Source organism: Belonocnema kinseyi, chromosome 2, assembly GCF_010883055.1.
Source record: "Belonocnema kinseyi isolate 2016_QV_RU_SX_M_011 chromosome 2, B_treatae_v1, whole genome shotgun sequence".
NCBI lineage: Eukaryota > Metazoa > Arthropoda > Insecta > Hymenoptera > Cynipidae > Belonocnema > Belonocnema kinseyi.
Window position 1 is genome coordinate 58,381,140 of NC_046658.1, and position 7,060 is coordinate 58,388,199.

The 7,060-nt window shown below is 32.8% G+C and overlaps 1 protein-coding gene across 2 annotated transcripts in view; it reads right to left on the minus strand.

The window, feature by feature from the left end:
* The window catches only part of LOC117168464 (tight junction protein ZO-1), a 154,016-nt gene that overhangs the window by 138,069 nt on the left and 8,887 nt on the right, over positions 1-7,060 (minus strand). The window lies entirely within an intron of this gene.

The window sequence follows — 7,060 nt, forward strand, 5'->3', positions numbered from 1 at the left end:
CAAATTTTTCACTCATATTTTTTGGACTCTCGGGCAGGTCATAAGAGTATTAGGGGGAAGATGTAGTGGTGGGGGAGGGGCACAGGTTTTAAATATATAAAATCAATTGGCCTAAAACGTATGATGCTTATGAAAATCCACAGTTTTTGTCAATCGGTACCAAATTTTGCACACCTATTCTTTGGGCTCCCAGCCAGGTCTTAAGGGTGTTGGAGGGGGTGGGGGGCATTATGAGTTTCTGAACAATCGGGATCAGATTTTTCACACTTATTCTTTAGGCTCCCGAACAGGTCGTAAGAACATTACGGGACAGATCGAGTGAGGGATGGAAGTTTTTGAAATATATAAAATCAAGTGGTCTAAAACGTATGATGCTTATGAAAATGTACAGTTTTCGGCAATTGGAACCAAATTTTGTACATATATTTTTTGGGCTCCAACACAGGTCGTAAGGGTACGGTGGGTGATACAGATGGCGAGGGGGCACAGTTTTTTAAATCTACTATATACAATTCAAATTTGTATTGTTGAGGCTCAATGCCATCCACACCGTTGCATAGATCGACTTGAAAATTTAGACACGTGTAGAATACGCACTGGGGATGGTTCCTACCACAACCCAAATCGCTGATTCCTAATAGATTTTTTTTAATAATTTGAAATTTAGGATATTTAAATAGTAAAACAATCCAATGTAAAATCTTTTTTTAACGTCCAATATAATAATAATAATAATAATAATAATAACCTCTGTGGCTCAGTTGTTTAGACACTCGGACTTCACCTCAGAGGTCCGGGGTTCGATCCCTGAGCCGGTACCTCTGGAAATTTTTCAATGTACTTTTACCGAGATTCTGCTGGTTCAGAACCCACCTTAAGCTGTAGGTCCCCCCATCGTCTACTTGACTGCAACCCAGTCCGTCAATTATGGGGTAAAAACCAGGCTTTGTCCAATATGTCTGGACAGACTGTTGGGACGTTGGGCCGGAAAACTAGGGCTGCAAATGCAGTTTTTATCCCAGCAAGGGATCGAGATCCACCATGGAAGATCAGGTTGGATATGGATGTCAGCAAAGTAAGGTACAAATTGGGTCGATTAACTCAATATAAAAAATGAAATAGAACCAGAAAGCTGATGAACCATGTTACTAAAATCATCCACCCTCGGCTTATCGAGAGATTAACACCAGCAATATTGGATGACATTTTAGACATTCAACGACAGAGACTGGATGTTCTTACTGCAAGGGCAAGCAATAGCCCTGAAATGCATCTGACAAACATCACGGCTTTGAATGTTTCAGCGGTCTTGAAAAGGGCTAGTAATTGGAAAGCTCCATGTCCGGACATGGTGCACAACTTCTCGACGAGTGTGTATCTTGCGTTGGTAAGGTATTTTCAGAAGATCATTGAACACCCAGATCTGATGCCAGGTTTTATGCTCTAAGGTACTACGTATATGATACCAAAAAAACCAGACGCTCAAAGTCCATCTGACTTTCGACCGATAGCCTGTCTTCCAACAATTTACAAATGTCTTTGTAAAGCTCGTCAAGCTCGTAAGCATCCAAGGAACTTACACATGGCATACATTATTATAAGCAAGCGTTTCCTTCCGTGCCGAATGACTATTTGCTTCAAGTCTTAAAACTTTACAAAATCTGCCTACGCATTATTGACTTTCTAAGCCATGCGATGAGGCTCTGTGGTACAAGAATCAAGTATTTTGATCATGGACAACCAAGGATAACTAGATCAATACTCTTTACGACGAGTATATTTCAAGGAGACTCTTTCAGCGCACTATGGTTCTGTTTAACGTTGAAACCATTGAGCAAAACACTAAACATCATGTCTCATGGGTTCAGAATTCATGATAATGAGGATGGTCATCAAGTGACCCATCTTCTTTACATGGATGACCTGAAGCTGTACGCTAGTTCAGGCCAGAAACTGCAGCAAGTGATCGATGTCACAAAGCAGTTTTCTAATGATATCCACATGGAGTTCGGACTAGATAAATGTAGAACAGTGCATTTAATCAGATGGGAATTAGGGACCGCAGAGTTAGAGAACGAGTTCGAAAATGACATCGAGGCAATGTCTGCAGGCGAATCATATACATATCTGGGTATTCTTGAATCTAAAGGTATTCAACATACGATAGTTAAGACAAGCCTAACGACTGCCTTCACCACGAGACTCAGATTAATTATGAAGAGTTTCCGGGTGGCCACATGTCAGGGAAGTCAGGGAAAATAAAGTTTGTCAGTGAAATATCAGGGAAATGAAGCAACTGTCAGGGAAAATAGAAATTTATATGTTTTTCTAATATTTTTGTAGGACTTCCTAATATCAATATAAATATTTTTTGAATTTACATTCTTTAAAAACATAATTTGATTCTTAGTTTTTTACTTGTAATCATTTCTTTATTAACAGTTTGGATACTTATGTTTTAGTTAATTAATCAGCTCAGAAAACTCAGCGGTTTTACCTTAGGCTATGAATCGCTTTTGTAAAATCAAACCTTATTTAAAAAAATTACCCCCTGTAATAAAAAAAGTATTTAAAAAATGGCTAGGCTCGATTTTTTTCTATTTTTTTGCTTTCCAATGTGATATAAACATTTTTGTAGAATCAACTCTTATTTTAAAAAGCAACCCCCTTTAATGCAAAAACTTATTTAAAAAAAGGAAACTATCTGAACGGACAATACTTATAAAATATTAACACGGTATTTTTAAAGCATAACTAAGGAGCAAAATTATGACTGATGCAGACTGATGCCAAAAATTGTATACATTAACTGTTGAAATTCTTGTGCTCTTAATTTTTGTACTCTTTCTTTCTTTTCCAATGTCATATAAATCGCTTTTGTTCAATTAACCCTTCTATATCAAAGAAACACCCTGTAATGAAAACACGTATTGAAAAAGTCGATATAGACATGGATGGAACTTATTTATAAAATAGTAACATGGTACTTCTAAGCATAATTATTTCTCATTAAAATTATTTTCCAGTCTATGTGTGTGTATTCAAAAAATGTAATTTACCTTTTTCGATGCTTCTTTTAATGCTTTTAAACAACTTTCAGCTCAACAATTATTAATGAGTGAAATCCATTTTTATATCAAGAACAATCTAAATGTCCAGAACGGTTGAAAATTTCTTGAGAGCAGACTTTTTCTAAAATCATTTTTTCAAATAGTTATTAAAACTATTTTTAAAGATAAGTTGAAATTGTTTTGAAATCCTAAAAAGCACTTATGCGAATAGGGGTGCTGGGGATCTACATGTATGTTGTAAAATACATTTTGGCTTTTATCTGTGTTTTATCTTTAATCTTTTATCTGTGAGAACCATTTGCCCAAATCACATTCGAAAAAATTGAATCCCGTTCTGTACAAAATTGTCATATAATACCAATAAAATTAAGATAACTTCACGATAAGGGCAGTTATTTGGTTTTAATAAAACTTGATCATTTATAGCATTTAGCCGTTAAAAAAATCAAGCGAATGATCTACCTGGATATACTATATATGGGGTTCCCTAATGCAGTTGTCCAGAAATGTACATAGTCTACCACTAATCAAATTCAGACAAATTTTTGCGATAAGGGTAGTTTTATGGGGTCTATACATTGATTCCTTACAATATTGAGTCGATAAAATATCATGTGACCGATCTACCTGGATAAGGTCGAATTTATATGAATTTCACTCAAAAAATGTATATATTCTACTACTAATCAAATTCAAACCAATTTTGCGATAAGGGTATTTTTTTGGGGGTGCTAGAATTTCATACCTTAGAGCATGGGGTCTGTCGACAACCCACGTGACTGATATACCTGAATAAGTTTGACATTTGAGGAGTTCCGATAGTAGCAGAGTCGAAAAGATTCTCAACGTTTTCTCATCAAACTTAGTCATGTTTCACGTTAGGGGTGGTTTCCTGTTGCAGTTGGAACATAATTCCTTACCATGTTAACCCGCTGTCGCACTGTAAGAAACTTTCTTGACCATCAGGAAGCGAGCGACTAAAAACCCGTGGAGTGGCAAATGGTAGCTCTAAGAAAGCATCCAGAGGTGACTGTTGTCACCTCCAACGCTCGTGGCTGCTCGTAATTGTATACCTACAACATCATAGTAGGAGGTTTCCACCATCGTATTAAATTATTTGAATTAACTTATATCATTCTAATCTCATTAGTCATTTGACTTAGTCCGTGGGTATGATGTATAACCGGGTTTACCCGAGTAAAAGTTTAATGAAAACACTGGATAATAATAATTTTGTGGTGGTTGTCCAAATTTGGTCGTTAGATTCTTGATTTTATTTTCAGGAATTTTTTTCATTAAATAATTTGGTGGAAAGATGAAATGAAGGGAGGGGCAGTTTTTGAAATATACTATATAAATTTCCAATTTTTTCAGTCTTTTTGCAGGCTATGTTAGAATTTCGCGACTGATTTCAAAATTCTAAATAATGGATTCAATGACTGGAGTATCATTTTTATAATTCAGAACAATTAACATTTTCTGTATTCAATCTCATATTTCTGTTTTACGTTCTCAGAGACTTTTCAAAGTTTAGTTAAAATTTCACTGCAGACTTCACATTTTTCGAAACCAAATTCTGCGACTTCAGTACGAGTTTTATCATTTAAAATTCGAAAACGCCTTCTTCATGTTATTTTTTTAGTTTTGAATTCTTTTTTTCGCGTTTAGAGTTTTCCTTAAGCTGTGTACAAATTTCAAAAGTGATTTGGAATTTCGGAAACTGAATTGGGCAACTCAAATACCATTTTTACAATGAAAATTCGAAAAATACAGTTTTAATGTTCTGTGTTCAATTTTTTATTTCTATTTTACTTTCAAGAGTTTTTTTCAAGTTTACTTCAAATTTCACTATCGACTTTGAATTTTTCAAACGCTAATTCTACGATAAATACTCAAAATTGTATGTTGATTCCATTCCAGTATTATGCAATATACATTATTGCCAATGTATTTGCAATATGTTGAAACTATAATATGTAATGAATATTGACATTAAAACCATTTTTATTGACTTTTAATTACAAGAAAATAGTTAAAAGTGTTATATTGCTCTTCAAATGACAATAAAATCAATTTTTGGTATATACATCATCAAAAAAATTCTTCAAAGCAAGTGCGTTTGTACCTATATAGCAAAAAGTGATTTTAATTAATTAATTATTAATTATTAACAATCATTTAATAATTAATTAATAATTAATTATTAATTATTGATTAATTTTTTGCTATGTAGGTACAAATTCATTTGCGTCAAACTATTTTTTCTGATAATTTATGTATCGAAAATTAATTTTATTTTCAAATATCACTTTTAAATATTTTCTTGTAATTCAAAGTCAGTAAAAATATTTAGTTTCAAAATTTTTTATATATTATTGTTGAAAAATATTGCAAATACCTTCTCTTTAATATATATATCACACATTACATGGTCAAATAGTCCAGAAATTCACCGTGACTCTAAAAAAATAGCGGAAAAATGTACTTTTTTCGATTTTGTGAAACTTCGAAGTCAATTAGGGAGGGTTAAAAAAGTTTTAATGGAATTATCGCTATACATGTATAAATCGGCTTGCTTTTAACTATTCTTATTAACAAATCTTAATCTAAAAAAAAAATTTGCGATTCAAATTTTAAGAAGTGCTTTGTTTTTTTTTTGACATTTTTAGCTATATCTACGATGCGGAGACAAAAGGAATTCTTTTTATTTAACTTCAGGGAGAGTTTTTGACTCCCAAAAGAAAGTTTTTATTGCTATTAGAACTTCGCGCAAACAACTTTTTGTTTTTTCGATTCGCGCTAATGATCACTAATCACTGTTATTCCTAATATTATATAGTTTTTCTTTTAATATTAAATGCAAACAGCTAAAACGCCATTGACTATAACTAAACTGACCCTGATGCCATTTTCAAAATTTCCAAAATTAGTATTATATATATAATTATTGTTGACGTGATAATATGACCCGATTTAGTATCTTTAAGATAATCGAAAGCCTAATCTTTAAAAACGTCATTGACTGGACATGTCTCTTTTCCCTTTGGTTTAATATACTTTTATCGTAATTAGGACCTGCTGATTAATTGGGAATTGTAGTTTATAGACAATAAACATTTAAAGAGTATTAGATACGTGTATAAATTAAGTAATTTATTTATACAAATAGGAGAACAAATTTTTTTTAGCTTGGTAATATTCAAGAATAATATAATTGATCATTTTTGAAAAGGGAATAGAAAAATGTATTAAAAAAAGGGGGGAGAAGATTTAAAAAATACACGTACAACTGACTCAGTACTGGCCCTGTACACATATCGGAGTCCTAGTATTAGGCGTCTGTACTGGGACAGTAATATATTGTTACGCTCCGCAGTACTGGAGGGCGGTACAGCAGTGGTACTTCCCACCAATACTTGTTCTGTACTGGCAAACGGCTATTTTATAGCCTATTTTAGGCTAAAATAAAATTTTATTTTATTTATAGCTATTTTATAAACGGATTTAATTTTTTAAATTATAAAAAACTATTGAATTGTTTTTATCACACACCTACTTTATCCATTCATCAGCATAATACTATATAGCGTCCGAATAAGATTTATAATTTAACAAATATTAATTTCATTCAAAATGTATGGTTAATTTTAAAACCCACGATGGATGAACTCTAACTCTTGGAAAATAATGTGTTACCTAATTTATGAATGGCCCCTAATTAATATTGTGAAAAATATTGAACAAAAGTTAGTTTTTATTTATGTCGTTTTAACTCTTAATTTCGTTTCGAAAATTTCTGGTATTTTGATTTTTTATGTGGGCGTCCTCATGAAAAAGCCCCTTATGGCAGGTTCTCGCTTAGGAGATATTCGCGTTTTTCTAAGTTAAAGGCATGTGACACAGCTAAATACCTATATTACCGATCACAGTTTTTCAGTTCACTGAATGTTCTTTTGAACTTAAGAACTTTTTTTGTAAATAAAATATCG